Source organism: Sylvia atricapilla, chromosome 4, assembly GCF_009819655.1.
Source record: "Sylvia atricapilla isolate bSylAtr1 chromosome 4, bSylAtr1.pri, whole genome shotgun sequence".
Classification (NCBI taxonomy): Eukaryota; Metazoa; Chordata; class Aves; order Passeriformes; family Sylviidae; genus Sylvia; species Sylvia atricapilla.
This window is the reverse complement of record NC_089143.1, coordinates 33,536,893-33,554,052: the sequence shown is the minus strand read 5'-3', so window position 1 is coordinate 33,554,052 and position 17,160 is coordinate 33,536,893. Positions and strand designations below refer to the sequence as shown.

Below are 17,160 nucleotides of genomic sequence, written 5' to 3'. Positions count from 1 at the left end.
AAAATAGAATTTTTTTTAAAATTCCTTCTTGCTTTACACAGTGTAAATTACGAGCACTCATCTTTCAGCCTGAATTTGCAACTGCTCCTCAGGCTGACTGACCTCAACAAGACCATCAGAATCATTAAACTGTGGAAAGAACCTCAAAGCTCATCCCATTCCACCCCACCCCCGGCCATGGGCAGGGACACCTTCCGCTAGCCCAGGCTGCTCCAATTCCCAGTGTCCAACCTGCCCCCGGACGCTGCCAGGGATCCAGGGGCAGCCACAGCTTCTCTGGGTAACCTGTGCCAGGGCCCCACCACCCTCACAGGGAACAATTTCTTCCTGATATTTAATCTAAACCTGCCCCTCTTCATCCTGAAGCCGTTCCCCTTGTCCATCCCACTCCGTGTCCTTGTGAGAAATCTCTCTCCCTTAGGCCATAAGCGGCTTGCACAGACCACCCCGAATAAAGCTCCGGGGGCTTTCAGGGGCACACGAGCACTCTGGGCCCTTTTTCCGGCCGTCTCCTCGGTGTTTTCCCCAACTGTCTCGGGGCTGTGTCCAGCCAGGACCCGCCCTCCCCGGGGAGCTCGGAGACCTGCGGCCCCGGGCCCACAGCACGCAGGCGGCTGACATGTGGCGGGAAGGAGGGATGGCGGCAGGGACCGCGGGGGGCGGCCGGGCCGGCACTCACTGCGCAGCAGGATGCAGCCGCTCTCCTCGCCATCCAACATCCAGCTCCAGGTGCTCCCGGGCCGCCGCCTGGCTCCAGCAGCGACAGCTCCGGGCACGGCGCCAGCGTGTCCCTTCCGCCCACCTGGGGACCAGCGGCGGCCCCCGACATCGCCTTCGAATCGCCCGCCGAGGAAGCGGCGGTGACGGCGGACACCGGCCCGGGGCCTCCCCGGAACTGCCCTCGCCTCGGTTCCTGTGGAGCTCCTTCGGTTCGGCTCAGCTGACCGCGGCTACGTTCAGCTAAATCGGCTGGGTTCGACTGCGGGCCTAACGTCGGCGATTTTCGTCAAATCTCAGCTATTTTTGGCTATTCGAGGAAAGTCAGTGATTTTCATCAGACATCGGCTATTTTCGGCTGTTTGGAAATACTCCCTTCCTCGCCACCATCTCGGTTGTGTCTGAAGCCACTTCCAGTCGCGTCGCCATCTTTTTTGTGGCATCCCTAAGGGCCCCGCCGGCTGTTTGCACAGGCGTCTGACTAAATCGGCTGCCTGAACCCGGCCGCGGCGCGGTTGAACCCACAGCCCATGTTCCCACACCCTGGAAACGCCGCGGAAAATCGCTCCCGGGTAGCGCCATGGTCCAGGTCACGCGCAGGCATTTTTCCTGCTGCCGTGCGCCTCGTGGACTGGCACGGGCTAGAGCTGCAGTGCCGCTCTCCGCACACACGGTGGCAGCACTGCCTTGAGCGCTGCCCAGGGCTGCCACGGGCTAGAGCTGCAGTGCCGCTCTCCGCACACACGGTGGCAGCACTGCCGCACACCTCGGCCCGGGGCTCGCACAGAGCGAGGGGCAAAAATGGTAAGTAATAAAATAAAGCGAAAAATAAAAGAAAAATAAACAAAATTGAATAAAAATTAAAACAAAAAGTCTAGAAGTAATTAAAAGTAAAAAACAATAAAAGAAAATAAAAATAAAATTAAAAAATAGAAGATAAAATCTTTTAAAAAACACAATACTAACACAAAGTAACATGAAAAACCACAATAAAGGAACATAAAAAATACAAAAATACAAAATAAAAACATAACCATAAATAAAATACAAAATTAAATAAATGCAGCTCTGTCCTCATGCCACTGCATAACACAGCTCCAGGAGTTTCCTCGATTATACAGCAATATGGAAAACAAACCCAGTGCCACCTACAAAATGAGGTTTTCTAGACAATTCCCAGTTTTGCTTGGAAACAACTTCTATTTTAGCGGGAAACTCACTTTGGATGAACATCCACATGTGCCAAGGCAGGAAAAAACACCCCACTGTGTCCAAGGAACAGCAGCCAGGCCAGGATTTAAGGTTTAATAGGATCCATGTAATTAAAAATGCTGTAAATTGAACTTGACAAAGAGATGAATCGTGACAATTCAACACTTAGCAAGTTTTCCTGGGAATTCCTAGAATTCTGTGGATACGGTACTGAACAATGCCTGATTTACCAACGTTAATTGGATAAATTTCCTTGAAAATGTGCTCTAGGATGTACAAAAATTCCAATTAGGATAGAAAATTGGAAAAAATAAATATTCCCTTACTAAAATCAGAGAGAGGGAAAAACACCAAATAAAAGTTAGGAAGAACATCTAAATCCCAGTTTGCTTGGAAGACAAGCTCAGAATTTCTAACATGGAAAACTTTTAGAACAGTAGTTGTTCATGGAATGATGATTTAAAATCTGCTTCCTCTCCTCTGATTTTAAAGGGAAGTTGGAATTCAACAGGTCTAGTTGCTCCTGTCCAAGAGTTATCTGTATTTTGTGGGACTAACAATCCAAACAACCCCCAATCTTACTTGTATTTGTGTCCTGGTTTGGAATAAATTAGTGAAGAACCTCTAAAGGAGTCCCCTAAACCAAACCCTCCACCACCCCTCCACCCAGCCCTGGGTTCGGGAAAGAAAAAAAATACCTGGGAGGAAAAGTGGAAAAAACCGGTTTATTGACAATGAAAAGAACACTCCCCAACACCAAAGTGGGAAAAGGAACCGCGTTACCGTCGGGAAGGGTACTCAGCTTCTCTTGCAGACCCAGGACTTCTCCAACTTCTCAGGTCAGGTCAGGTCCGGAGCCGGTTCAAACCTTGGGGGAGGGGGAAGGGAAAAGGAAGGAAAAAAACCAAACAGAAGCAGCGAGAGCCAGTGGCAGGGGCAGGCCAGCAAACAGAGAGAGAGAGAGAGAGAGAGAGAGAGAGAAAGGAAGGAAAAAAGAAAAGAAGAAAGAGAAACAACAGGGAAAAAAAGAAAAAAAAAAAACAAAAAAACCCAACAGGCCAAGCAAAAGCAAGCAGCCGAGAGCAGAGAGCCACAGCGATCAAGCCAGCGGCCGCAAAGCAAGAAGCCAGCAGCCCCGCCAGAGAGGGAGGGGCAAGCTGCCAGACACAACAATGTATCCAAGATATGGGATATATGGGATAGGAGGCAGGTCAACCCAGAACAATTTGACATCTGAAACTCTCAGCAGTTGGCAAGTTTCAAGGGAATAAAGAGCCACAACTGCTGGAATAACAAAATTCAACTCAGCAAAAGTCAGGAATTCTATTTACAAATCCATGGAGGAGGAGGATGACACCAGGAACACACTCCAGCTGAAAGCACCGATTTATTGGAAAAGGCAGGAAATCAAACAGACAGTCTGTGGTTATGGCCAAGCAATTATCCAGGAGTCAGAGTGAAAAGTGGGAACCCTGGACTGGGATAAGGCCTTGCCAGTGGCTTCACTTCCTACTGGCTCTCTCCTTTTTTGCCTGCAACTACCTGGAAAAGGAAACATAACAGGAATAAAGTTTCCAACAGGGTGCCCTTGGTTCAGGCAGACTCAAGTGCAGCTCCCAGGCAGTGAAGCCGGGCCGTGCCTCAGGCAGCTCCAGGAGTCGGGGATTGCCCGTGGGATTAGAGGGCAGGAAAAGCACACCCACCTGCCGGGTTTAGTGCTGGGACACAGCGAGGCCTCGGCTCAGGGAGAGCCGGGACTGCGGGAGAACACCCCAAACCCCGGTTAAACATCCAGCACTGCACGCAGCACGCTCCAGCAGAAACTCAGGTTCTGAAGGCCCCTGGACGCTCTGTGTTCCGTGCCCTTGGCAGCTTTGCCAGGGCCTCCCTCAGAACACTGACCTCACCATGAAGTTCCTACAAAACAGGAGAACCTATGGAAATCACCCAGCAATCCATGGATCTCCAGTTATTAAGAAGCAAAGCTGCAGCAAAATGTGTCCAAACTCTACTGCAAACCAGCAGGTCTGAGGAGACACGGGAATTTATTGCAGAGGGGTCATAAGTATCCCTCAGCCAGCCTGTATTTCTCTCAGGCTCTCCCCATTGCTCTCTGAGGACACAAATGGCAGTTTTTCCCTGGAGTTCCCCTTTCCACCAATGCCAAGACTTCTGTTCTCCTCCAACTCCAGGTTCAGGAAGGAAAACAGGAATATGATCATTGCACAGACTGTCCAGGAGAGTGTGACTGAGGCAGGATCACCAGCTCCCAGTCCACTGCTGCTTCTGGATTCCTGAGCCGCTCCTTTCCATCCTGCCCTTTCCAGCACTATTCCCTGGGTGCCACGTCCACAGACACCTTCTCCGTGCAGCTTAAAACGCACAGAAACCAAAAGAAAGAAGATCAAAAATTAAGCCACATGTTTCTAGTCTAGAGAGAATGAGGGAGCTCTAAAATCCGTATTTATTTTAGAACAGTAGAGCAATTTCTTATTGACCTTGAGCATCAGTGAAGGGCAGCAAAAGCTGATAAACACCTTTATTAACTTATTAGCAGCAAAAAAATGAAGTTTTAAGTTTAGTAAAGATCAAGTTTTGCTGCTAAAAATTAAGGAAGTGCCATGTTGGTGTTTAGTGCTTTAACCTTCTGACATTAGAGGGTATTTACACCATAAATTGTTGAAGCAGTTAACTATAAAATAATACTTTTAACCATACACTTGGCCAAAAGACAGTCTCAAAATCAAGATATAAATCTCACAGCTATTAAAAAACCCGCTGACTTTGGAGCCTATAACTTGCGAGCCCCTCATGTTTTCAGTCCTTACTATTTATTTTTACCAAGTTGATGACTAAAACCTAGTAGAAAATTAAAAAATCCAGGACACAACTACACAAAACTACACATTTACCAAGTACTCTCAGTGTGGAACAGTGTCAGCCCCAGGTGTTGGGTCTCTGGGGTGCTCTACCACAGATTTTATCCCTCTGCATCTGAAAGTTAGGACAAAAGTCAAAGTGCTGCAGGATAACTTAACAGCTCCAGATATCTTGTGGCAATCTAGGAATACCCTCTATAGGCCAACTACACCCTACGGGACAAATTTCAAGTCCCTGGGACTTGTCCTATTACCCCTACATCCAGACTAAGCAGCAAGGCAGAGCAGCTCCGGGCCAAATCCACACTGACACCTGTGACACAGGACACGACAAATGAGGGGACACAAAACTCTTGGCAAGAAGAACAAGCCTGAGGACCAAGAGAACTCTGAATGAGATGACTGAGGTAAGACCGATGGCGAGCTGACCAGGCTCAGAGAACCCTGCAGGAAGAAGGTGCCAGTGGGATGACTTATCCCAAGAACCGCAATGATGGATGCCCAAGAATCCTACAGTCAGAACCCTCTACCTATCTTCCTATTTGTACACGTCCAAATCCACCAAAATGGATCTATATACCACCAAAGAATGTAATATTGAATAAATATACATAGATATTTTATACATATATAGGCAATGCCTATAAAACACCGTTTTTTAAATAGCACTGCCACTATCTATCTATAATTAAAATATATTAATTTGGGCATTAAGCTGACAGTACAAAATAAAAATGTCTTAAAATTATATTATATGATATCCTCTATCATCCTCCCCCATATTCTCTCTCAACTACATTATCTAACACAAATAAACAGAACCCCCTATTTTTTTCTTTTTTTAACTTCTCATTTATTAGCCAAAACAAAAAATTTTTTCTAAACTGTTTCTTCTTCTTCTAAAACTACTGAACACTACTCCAATGCAAAAAACCAAACTAGCACCAAAAACCCCACTCCGCGGCCCGGAAAGACCCACGCCATACCTGCACTGCAACTACCTCTGCCCCTGCCGCTGGATTGACACAGCAATGAAAACACATGGACCCGAAGCTCTCAAGGGAGAGGGCAAAATGGACTGATCTCTGTTTCTAGAAGGCGCCCACGTTATTATTTACAGGCGCGCCTCGGTTAAAGAGCAATACCAAAAAAGCCCACGGAAGAAAAGCCTGCGGGGCCGAGGTTGAGTTTGTTCCTCTCTCTTCTCAGTGACTTTTGCGAGCACAGTCTGAAGCTGACAAGCCACAAGCGTCCCCAGCGCCCCTTGCCGGGACTCGCTCCCGAAAATAAAAGTCACCATTTTTAATAGTTAAAATATCCATGGAAGTTACTGGATACTTACAACAGTGAGCTTCATATGGCCTCCCATATTTATGGATTTATCAGAAGAAGCAGTTTCAGGTTCCTTCCTTTTGGAGCCCAATTCCAAACAGGAAACTTCTCAAGTCTACTCCTAAGAAAGGCAAATTGAACTTCAGGAGCTCAGGAAAGCGACTCCCTCCCGAGTCATGCCTCACCTGCCGAGCACCCACAGAATTTTATACCAGCTCTCTCTCTGCTTTCCACGTTCATTTAAACGAATGTTTCCTGTGCCCCAGCACTGGCCCAGCTGCTCAGGTGCTGCTCCCTTCTCCTGCGCTGCCCCGCGTCATGGGGCCGGGGTGGGAGAAACCGCAGGTTTTGTTTCCCAGGAAAGGCTTTGCCGGGCGGCTGGCAGCCCCGCTGCTCCTCCCCGGCTCCGTGCCCGCGTCGGGACAGCCTTTGACCCGCACAGCCCCAGCTGCCCGCTCCCGGCCCTGCCCCGGGACCGCCATCCTCGGGGCTTCTCCCAGGACTTGCAGTTCTTCGCTCACCTTCAACCGCGGTGCAGCCATAGCAACTCCCGTTCTCCTCCATTGTCACCACAACCCTCGCCCGCCACTGCCGCAGCCAGAACCCGCGTGTGGCGCTGCCGAGCCGCTGCCGGCAGCTCCGCACAGCCAAGCCACCCCCACGGCCCATCCCCACAGAGCAACAACGCCTCATGTAATAAACCAGTGCGCATGCGCAACTGAGCCGCTCCGTCCCGCCCTAAAACATTGCGTCGGGCACGTCACTGCGCATGCGCTGCCTGTTTCCACAACACTGCGCATGCTCAGGGGTTCTCATTTAGCCCTTTACCGGGTGACAGCCTTCCCCATGCAATGCGCATGCGCGCTGTCCCTCTGCAGTACCGCTTCTCGCCAGCAGACGGCACCGGCGAGTCATTGACAGTGCCCGCGTCACTGCGCAGCCTGCCGAGCGCCAGGCCCCGCCCCGCCCTCACACGGGGAGCCCGAAGATTTCGGGCATTGAGGGGCCAAATGCCGGAGCAGAATAAATCATAAACGACTTGCAAGACTTCTTCCAAGTTTCTCTCCAGCTGTTCATAAATGGAAGTCCGCGGTTTTCCCGCTTCCATCTGGAAAAATGAAATTATTCCTCAGCTGTGGGGTGGTCCCAGTCCAGTCCGAGCACTTGAGGAATAAAGATCTGCTCCCTGTGTGCTAGGAAGAGCTTTTCTAGGTGAAAGAACTAAAAATTAATTGGCATAGTGCATTTTTTTTCCTGGAATACGAGCACAGGCAGATGCAGCTTGCCAGCACTCACAGCACTCTCTTCTCCAAACACAATTCTGGGCTGCTTTGCAAACTGCCTCTGCCCTGTGGTTTTCTCCAGGAGAAATTAAGGCATTGCTCATGGCTGTTTGGAGATTATGTTATCACAAATGAACGAAAGTAAAGAAGAAATGTTCCTTGTAAGAGCCTTTGGGACCTTCTCGGCTGCATTGGAAAGGGGACATTCATTCCCTGCAGTGCAAATACCCAACAACCTCCAACACAAAGCACAGGCTGTCAAGTGGGGTGTGACAGCACCACTCTGACAAGTCTCTTTGTCATTCTTCCTTTCAGTGATTTTTGCCACCAAACACTGAAGCTGACAAGCTCAAAGGCTCAGTCCAGCTGCCCAGGAACAAAGGGATACTCCCAGAGATGAGGCACATTCCCAGCAAGCACTCCCAACACGGCACAGAGGCACCCCTGGAGCTCGTGTGTGAGCTGCCAGGAGGATGCAGCGCCCCGCTGGGGTGGCAGTGGCAGCAGCACATTCCCGTGGTCTGATGGCACAACAGACAGACAAAGGCCAGCAATGCCCATGGGATGTGCAGGCTTAATTCTGCCCCCTGCGCTGACACATCCCAGCAGAGGCGGGGATATAAACTCCTGTGATGCAACAAAATGCATCATCTGTCATCCTCATCCTGTTTAAACTCAGCGTCTGGGGCCAAACCCCACACCTACAGGTAAACACTGACCTGACCTGGATCAGCCTCAAACAGACAGAATTCTGACCTCCAACACGATCCCAGAGGTTTCCTGCCCAGGGCTGAGGGAAATCTGACATAATGTTAATAAATAAACTTTGCTGAAGCAGTCACCACTCCAGTCCTTCAGGCTTCACAAGATTTTCTAATGAACAGACCCAACTCTTCATCTTTAATCTAAATTTCTAACAGGTTTTGTTAGAAAGATACTGGACAGTAAATCAGACAACAGAATTTAAAGTCTGTACAATGAATAACAGAAGGTTTTCCATGAGTAACAGAAGTTTGGGGGTTTTTTCCTCATCCCAGTGGGACTGTAAGACCAAATCTTTGGAACCAAGAGATAAGAGAGCTGGCATTAACACTTAAACCCCTCAAACACTGTTATTTCTCAGAGCCACTAGGCCAGCACTGAGCTACTCCCATGTGCCTGCAGTGCTTTGCAGAGGGGCAAGACAATGTGCAACTTCGGTTTGAAAAATTTCAAGATAATAAAAAGTAATTTCCCTTGTCTCTCTCTGACCCTAAGCCAAAGTAGCTGTGTAGAATAACCAGGAGTATTCAAATCCCACCCCAGATTTTCAGCTGGAAACACACGGCTTCCTTAAGAGCACAGAAAACTCATTTAAGCCAGAGAGGAAATTACAAACCAGAGAAAGAGACAAAAGAAATGCTCTGCTTCAATACACTCTGATTGATAATTCCAAAGAAAATTTCCCACTGATCATAAGCAACCACCAATAATTTTTCCTCTGGAATCATGACTGCCTTGCCTTTCTATGGAAGCATTTTGAATATTCATGGAGGGCTCAGGGGCTCCACTGGATGGTTTATGGCTCATCCTCACAGGCCCAGGCCAAACCCAAGCACCTCCAGCACTGCTTTATCCCCATTTTCAGGGAAATATTGATACAGTTTATAAATACTCTCCTTCCCTGCAACTCAGTCCCTTACCTCCCATCCCTGGAGCAGATTTACTCCATCCTTTCTTCCCAACAGCACCTCTCCAGCATAAATCCCACTTCTCAGACACAAACCAAACAGAAATCTACTACAGATGTTGACTTTGAAAGTAATGTTCTTAGTATATCTGGTAACATAATTAAAATACATACATACATTAATGGTCATAGAGGGAAAGCTCTATGAGGAGAAAATAGCCCTTTTGGTAGCACAGTTTCATACACCTTCAGAAAAAGCAGAATTAGCAGAGTCAGATCCCACAGCTGTTCCCAGCTATAATTGCTCCACATTAAAACAGCCCCAGTCCCTAAGACTCTGCTCTGCTGTGCCCTAGAGACTGCTGGGCACAAGATTCATTCCTGAGAACCATCATACTGATATCCTTGAACATTCCACCTTCAATGGGAACATTGTAGGAACCTTCTTCATTCTATTCTGTAGTACAACAAGAAGACAAATTGCTTACCTACACTCTGTATTTACAAAATAGAGAACAAAGTTTAACAAGCCTTGTGGTTTGAGGTACACTGTCTGTTCCAAAAGTCTAACTTCAGATTAGACTTAGATTAGATGCAATGAACATCACAAACAGATTAATGAACAAAGGATGCACGGGACATTGTCAGCTTGGACCTGCAATTAATGCAACCTCTGCTGCTGTATTGACAGAGATATTGGAAAACTTGGGCTTAAAGATCTCATGAGAGAGTGCAAAATCTATTTAATGCTGTTTGTAGAAGGTATCAATGTCATTACTTAAAGGTGTGGCTCAATAAAGAGCAAAGCCAATAAAACCCACAAAATGCTTGGGGGTTTCCATGTTGAGGTTTTTTTTTTAAAAACTTTGGCTGTGTAAAGTGTATTTCTGTAATTCAGGTGAGTTCAGCCTTGGCTTGAATGGCTTCATTTAGTCTGTGTAAATATTATCAGAAAGGGACCTTTAGCATCTACCAACCTGAGATTAAGTTGGTACCAAAAACTGGTTCCCAGAGCCTCTGAACCATTTGCCTTATATTTAACTCACCCAGGAAGGAGGGTGAAGGGTTTCACTCTAAAAGAGCAAACTGGAAACTCTGAAATAACTCACAATGAAACATGATTTAATGGAGAGGCGGCTGTGCATCTCCTTCAGGATGGGCTTACACCAAGAAAGGATGAAACTAAAGAGCAGTTTAAGCCCCCATTTCACGACTTTATAACACTTTCCAGCGCCTAAAAGAGCTGGAGAGCAAGAGGCTTTGGACAAGGATGTGAAGGGACAAGGGGAAAGGGCTTCACACCAACAGTAGATGTAGATTAGATATTAGGGAGAAATTCTTCCCTGTAAGGATGGTGAGGCCAGAGAAGCTGTGGCTGACCCTGGATCCCTGGCAGTGTCCAAGGCAAGGTTGGATGGAGCTTGGGGCATACTGGGCTAGTGGAAGGCATCTCTGCCCATGACAGGGGCTGTAACTGGATGATCATTAAAGTCCCTTTCAACACAAATCATTCTGTGATTCTACAGTTCTGTTTACTGAGGCAGATCAAAGAGTTGAGCTTCCCTGAGACTGAAGATTTAATTAAAGCACATCCTAAAAAAAAAACCTAAAGGTTCACAAGTATTCTAAAGGTATTAAACCAAAGTATTTTAACATTTTAAGTTTAAGAGTGAGGCCTTTTCATTTTTCATTTTAGAAGGGCTGCTTACATCAGTCTCTTATGTACTGAAAAAGAAAACAGTCAAAATAGAAACAGAACATTTTGATTGACCAGAAGTTTTGAGGGATTTTCAGTGGTTCTCTCTAGCAGAGGTTGTAATGTTTTCTCTGACTCAGAACAAGGATCTGCTTTGGAATTGTGGCATTTTTCATGATGTTGTGCCCTCCCTGTAACCCACCAGTGATTAGAGATGATTTACATACTGGGTTTGAGTGAAACACGGTGAGGAACAACATGCAGTTATTTAAGGCAGGAAATAGGATATTTTATCTCATTTCTCTGTGACCAGTGACAGGACCTGAGAGAATGGCTGGAGCTGTGTTAGGGCAGGTTTAGGTGGATATCTGGGAAAGGTTCTTCCCCCAGAAGGTGGTCAGACACTGAGCAGGCTGCCCAGGGAATGGGCATGTCCCCACAGCTGCCAGAGCTCCAGGAGTATTTGGACAATGCACTCAGGCACAGGATGGGGTTTTTGGAGTGTCAGGGGACTCAATGATCCTGGATAGATTCCTTCCAGCTCAAGATATTCTGTGCTTCTATGACTGATTTTATCTAATCAAGACAAAAATAGTCTGGAACATTTGGCTTATAATCTCCAGACTTCAGAAACAATGTGGTGATCTGTCAACACTGTCAAGGCCTAGTGTAATCATAAATTCAAGGAATGGTTAGCGTTGGAACAGACCTGAAAGATCATCTCATTACACTCCCTGCCACGGGCAGAGACACCTTTCAGTAGACCAGATTTATCCAAGCTCCAATGTCCAGCCTGGACTGGGACACTTTCAGAGATAGGGTAGCCACAGCTGCTCTGGGCAACCTGTGCCAGGGTCTCACAGGGAAGAATCTCTTCCCAATATTCAATCTAATCTTACCCTCTCTCACTTTAAACTCAGCTTTAAACTGAAAGTTTAAACTGAGCCCTCAGCTTCAGAGAGAAGCAGTGCAGCCCACAATGTTTCCTGACAAAATGATGAAGCAATAGACCTGTACAAGCTTGGGGAATACAGTTTTAAAAAATTGGTGTCCTGGACTTGGTTCATGGACCAACAAATTTCCTCCATTCTTTGTTCCAGTCACCTACTTCTTGGGATCTTGGCCATGATATGGTCCTCATGTATTTTCTTCCTGTTAAACTGAGCAAAGAAGAAAAGCAATTCAACAGCCCTGATTTTCGTTGGGGTTTTTTTTTTTGTTTGTTTGTTTGTTTGTTTTTGGGGTTTTTTTTTTGTTTTTTTTTGTTTTTTTCTTTCTTTTGAACTATCTTGATGCTACCTGCATTGCAGTTCTGCAAGTTAATCTCATGGATGCGTGTTCCCACACAGAATTGGTATCACTGCAATCTGCACAAGAAAACCAATTCAGTGCAGACAGGAGGGAGGCTCATTGGGAAACACAGCCAGAAATCGATTGACTCAAGTCTGTGTATCAAAAGCACTGGAGAGAATCCCATCAATAAGATATAAACCACAAAACACCTTTACCTCCCTCCCTTCTCAAGCATTTGATGTGTGAATATAAAATACATGAAGGTCACAAGAAAGGCAGTTGGCACTTCTGTGTTGCTGTTAAGGAGAAGCAGAGAAAATAGCAGTAGGAGAAGAAAACAGGGAGATCAAAGGAACTTTGGAGAGAATTACAGAAATTTTTAGGTTGGAAAAGCCCTCTGAGATCAGAGTCCAGTTTCTATCCCAGCATTGCCAAGGCCACCACTAACTCACATCTCCAAGTGCCACATTCACACAGCTTTTAAATCTCTCCAGGATAGGGGACTTCACCACTGCCCTGGGCAGCTGTGCCAGGGCTGGACAAACCTTTTCAGGAAGAAACTTTCCCTAATACCCAACCTGAACCTTCTCTGGACCAACTTGATGCTGTTTCCTCCAGAGTGGACAAAAGAGATAGTAAAGGGTTGTGGTTCACACTTGCAGGGACAAATACCTATGGATGTGAGTAGGTATCTTCATCACTCCTGCTCCAGCTTTGTGCCTCCTGCTCACCAGGAAAACAGTCCTTCTAAATTCTGGGGTGCCAAGAATCCACGAACCTGGGGGATGTGAAGTACAGGAAGGCAGGGAAGGAAAAAGCTGAAGGACAGCAAGTGAGCCTTTTTCCAACTTCCTCTTCTTGATCACTCAAGAAAGAAAAGTTGGGTTGAAATCTATCTGTGGAATTTGCTTATGGAGCTGGTTACCACCAATGTGAATTAAGATTCAGTTACTTTGATGGACACAGCATTCAGCAGGGGCAGAAAAAACACGAGAATCTTTAAGCTTCTTGCCTCTTTAGTACTAGCAGGAGGATTTCAGCCATGGACATGACTGCTTGGATTAGGTTTAATGTGGAGGAGAGCCCTTGGATGGCACAAACAATATTCACATCAATGAAGACTGGGACAGAAATGATCTGAGGAGTAACAGGTGGCAAAGAATGAGTGCTGAAAGTTTTGGTTCTGTAAGATGTGAAAGAAATACCACATAGCAAAGAAACAAATTAACAGGTAAGAAAAATATCAGATGAACAAAGAACCAAAAAGCTGATGAGCTGGATGCTATATTTGGGTGAAAACCACAGCAACAATCCCCATCGGTCCATCAGACCTTTTCTAGGTGAGAAAAACCAGACTGAAATGGAATCTGAACCAAGTAATTGAATGTTTTATCTCCTCTTTTCATTCTTGTTCATTAAAGAAAAAGGATCAAAAAAGCAATAATAGCCTCCTTTGTCTTATCCTGCAAAATACTTTGCCTTCCCAAATCCATGAAAATGAAATTCCTTTTTCTCCTACAGTTCTCTACCAGCTATTTTGTCTCTGGTGAAGAGAGGGTTGAATACAATAACATACAGATGCACCTGATCAGTGCCTAAGCTGAGGACATGGAGCTTTCTCTGGAGTAGGCTGCATGGTGCAGCTGGAGCAATGACCACTTCATCAGTCTCTAAGACAGTAAAATTTGTCTGGGGCATGAGAAAAGGAGATGGAAAAAAAGAGATTCATGTCTTCAATTCAGCAAAGAGATGGCTCTCAATCAGCACAGAATAAAGGTTTCTTGAGATTTCAGCATTATTCGCCGTATCTCTGCAATGCTGGATGAGCAGAACGCATAAATTTAATACACATTAGGTGTCCACTTGGTTTTGTTCCTCTTGGATACTTGGGACTGGGATATTTTTTAACCGAGGTAGTTAAAACAAAAGTATCTCAGGTTTGGTTGTATTTTATAAGAAGATGTCTCATATCTGTGACAGCTTGCTCTTCTTCCCAGTGGAAGAAGCTAAGACCATGGTTGCGTCAGGATTATAGGTGCTACACTCTTAGTGATGATGATGTGACACCAGCACCTGGCTCGAGGATGGAGCCAGCAGCTCATAAATCAGATTAAATGAAGTTCTCATGATACCATGGTAAAAGAATGGAATTGAGGTGCAGAGTGGAACGGACATGAATGAAATCATCTTTGGCATCATCCCTTGTGCATCCTGCTTGGACATAGAGAAGGATCCAGTGAAACCTTTGAGCACCTTCCAGTGCCCAACTCTACTCTAAGAGAGATGGAGAAGGACTTTGGACAGGGACATGGAGTGACAGGACAAAGGGGAGTGGCTTCCCACTGCCAGAGGGCATGGTTAGATGTGATATTTAGTGGGTTTTCTTTCCCAGCCAGAACCGAGGCAAACACTGTCTTTTACGGTATTCATCTGGAATTTTTCACGAGCCTTGAACTCAATAAAAGTACTTCTAATTTCTCACCAGAAAACAAGTTTCTGTGGTTAATGAAATATAACTCCACCTAGGATGGAAGATATCCTTTGATTCCTGTTCCTTGAGTCGTCCTTGAAAAGGAGTGGTGGAAGGGAACAGAACAACTTTATACAGCTGCTGGCAATAAATTATTAAAACCTTTATGAATACAGCATATTATCTGTCTGTGCACCTTCAGGCATTTTCTGTTCCTTTTTTGCTTTTAAAGCAATTAATTTTGCAACTGCTCATCATTTTCAGAGCCAGTCTTACAACTCTGAAGAATGTGTGAGAATTGAAGAAACTGGAGTGAGGTAGTGGCAGAGGAACTAAGGATTCACTCTTTCCCACCAATGGGGGCTTGCAGGATGGGACCATCCTCAGTGGGATGTTTTCTGGGGTATTCTATTGGAAACTGCAAGTTCCCATGCTGGGGCTCTCATCCCTTTCTCGGAGAGCTGCTCCTGGCTGTTAGAGAATGCATTTTCCATGTCAGTATGTTCTTCTTTATATTAATCCCATTACTCTCAGCTCTCTCATCTATGCCATCCCTGAATCATTTATTTCTTGCTTGCAGCCCTAGTCTATTTCCTAAGCGCCAAACAGAAAATTGTGCTGCTTTCTTCTTTCTTGTCAAAATACTCTTAAAAATCAAAATCTTCATTTACTTCATGTTTCACTTCACATGAAGCCATTTGGGCCCCTATAAATCATAAAAAAAGAGTTCAGGCCTTCATAGTCTTCCCAGTTATATGTCTCCTAGTAGGAGACATGGACCAGGGTGCTGCCTTAGAGGCCTGTCTGGGGGGATCCCAGACTCACAGACAGAGGCTGGAGTTGGGGGGATGCTTTTCTCCATCTCTCTGTCCACATCAGGACAATTTTGTGTGAGTAATGAAAGATAAAAAGAGAAGGGTTCATTTTTTTCTCTGTTCTGAGTGAATGTTCTGCACTATCAGCTCGAGCTGTTCCCAGCGTCACCTTAGTGATTACTTAAGTGCTTCACACTCGACTGAACAGCTCAATCAGGACACCACAGAGCCCTGAACTATGTCAAGATACCAGCCAGCCTTGTTGCTATGGCAGAAGTGGTTCAAGTTTAAGCAGTCATGCATGGATTTTAAGGACTCTCAGATTGTCCCAATGGGCTACAGCTTGGGATTGAAGGTATCCTGTGGGTCTGCAGGCACAGGATGGTGCAGCCACTGATATTTCCAGTAAAACAGGGCTTCACCCGTTGCTCCAGCAATCCCTCTTCCCAGATTCTGCAGGACTTTTCCTGGCAAAAATAATTTGAATTGAATTTGTAAATAGTTTGGGATCTTGATTTTGACAAATTTATCCTCGCTGAGAAAGCTTATCCTGGCTCCATTACAGCTTGTGGAAGATGGGCTGCTCCAAATACTGTCATGGGGAGCTGCAAAGCCTCCTCTGAGCAGTGTGGAAGGAGAGCCCATGGCTCAGATGGGGCTTCACACCACAGGGAGGTTGGAGAGCTGAAGATCTGCTCAGTTGGAAGGTGCTACAGATATCTGACCTGATGAGTGATACACATCCAGCTCTGACAGGAAGGTCAGAAGGGGATGATGTGGAACTGCCAAGAAGGTCAGTGGCCCCTGGGCTTTGCCAGCTCTGGGGTGGCAGCAGGGCCAGGGCAGTGCCCATCCCCTGTGCTGGCACTGCTGGGGCACACCTAGAGTGCTGTGTGCAGTTCTGAGTCCTCAGGTCAGGAAGGACATGGAGGAGCTGGAGCACGTCCAGGGAAGGGAAGGGAGCTGGGAAGGGGCTGGAAAATTCCTGAGGGAGCTGGGAAGGGGCTGAGCCTGGAGAGAAGGAGGCTCAGGGGGACCCGGTGGCTCTGCACAAGTCCCTGCCAGGAGGGGACAGCCGGGGGGGTCGGGCTCTGCTCCCAGGGAACAGGGACAGGAGGAGAGGAGACGGCCTCGGGCTGGGCCAGGGGAGGCTCAGGGTGGGTATTGGGGAAATTGGGGAAAGGGCTGCCTAGCCCCGCCACAGACTGCCCTGGGCAGTCGTCCCCATCCCTGGGGGGGATTTAAAAGCCATGTGGATGTGGCACTTGAGGACATGGCTTAGTGGTAGTCCTGGCAGTGCTGGGGAAGCAGTTGGACTCAATGGTCTTGGAGTGGTTTTCTGAACTGAATGAGTCTGTTGTTCTCCGGTTTGTGATAGGAGCACGTCCTGGGGAAACACCTGGCAACGGATATGTGATTCCACGGCTCTTTAGGAAAAGGACTTGCTGTATGGAGTGGTCTCCGGGAGGGAGCAGAGGTGGTGTTGGCAGCAGTGCCTGCACAGCAGCAGGATGGTGGCAGCGGGGTTTGCAGAGCAGCCAGGAGATGGAGCCCACATACAAGACACCACAGAATCCAACCTCCTGCCATGGGCAGGGACACCTTCCACTATCGCAAGGGAGCTCCAAGTCCCATCCAATCTGGCCTTGAATACTGCCAGGGATGGAGCAGTCACAGCTTCTCTTGGCAGTTTGTGCTAGGGCCTCCCCACCTTTGCAGGGAGGAATTCCTTTCCAATATCCCATCTAGCTCTGCCCTCTGGCAGCGGGAAGCCATTCTCCCTTGTCCTGTCCC

General features: G+C 46.9%; 1 long non-coding RNA gene across 3 annotated transcripts; it reads right to left on the bottom strand.

Moving 5' to 3' along the window:
* Window positions 1-3,297: 3,297 nt before the first annotated feature.
* LOC136360365 (uncharacterized) lies at window positions 3,298-6,828 on the bottom strand. 3 transcript variants are annotated; one of them, XR_010743452.1, is made up of 4 exons: window positions 6,662-6,828; window positions 6,151-6,261; window positions 3,633-3,863; window positions 3,298-3,471 (listed from the first exon to the last, which is right to left on the bottom strand). It is a non-coding gene; the product is annotated as an uncharacterized lncRNA (long non-coding RNA). The 3 variants fall into 3 exon arrangements; XR_010743450.1 differs by having other exon boundaries at window positions 3,633-3,846; XR_010743451.1 differs by lacking the exon at window positions 6,151-6,261 and having other exon boundaries at window positions 3,633-3,846.
* Between the last annotated feature and the right edge of the window lie 10,332 nt (window positions 6,829-17,160).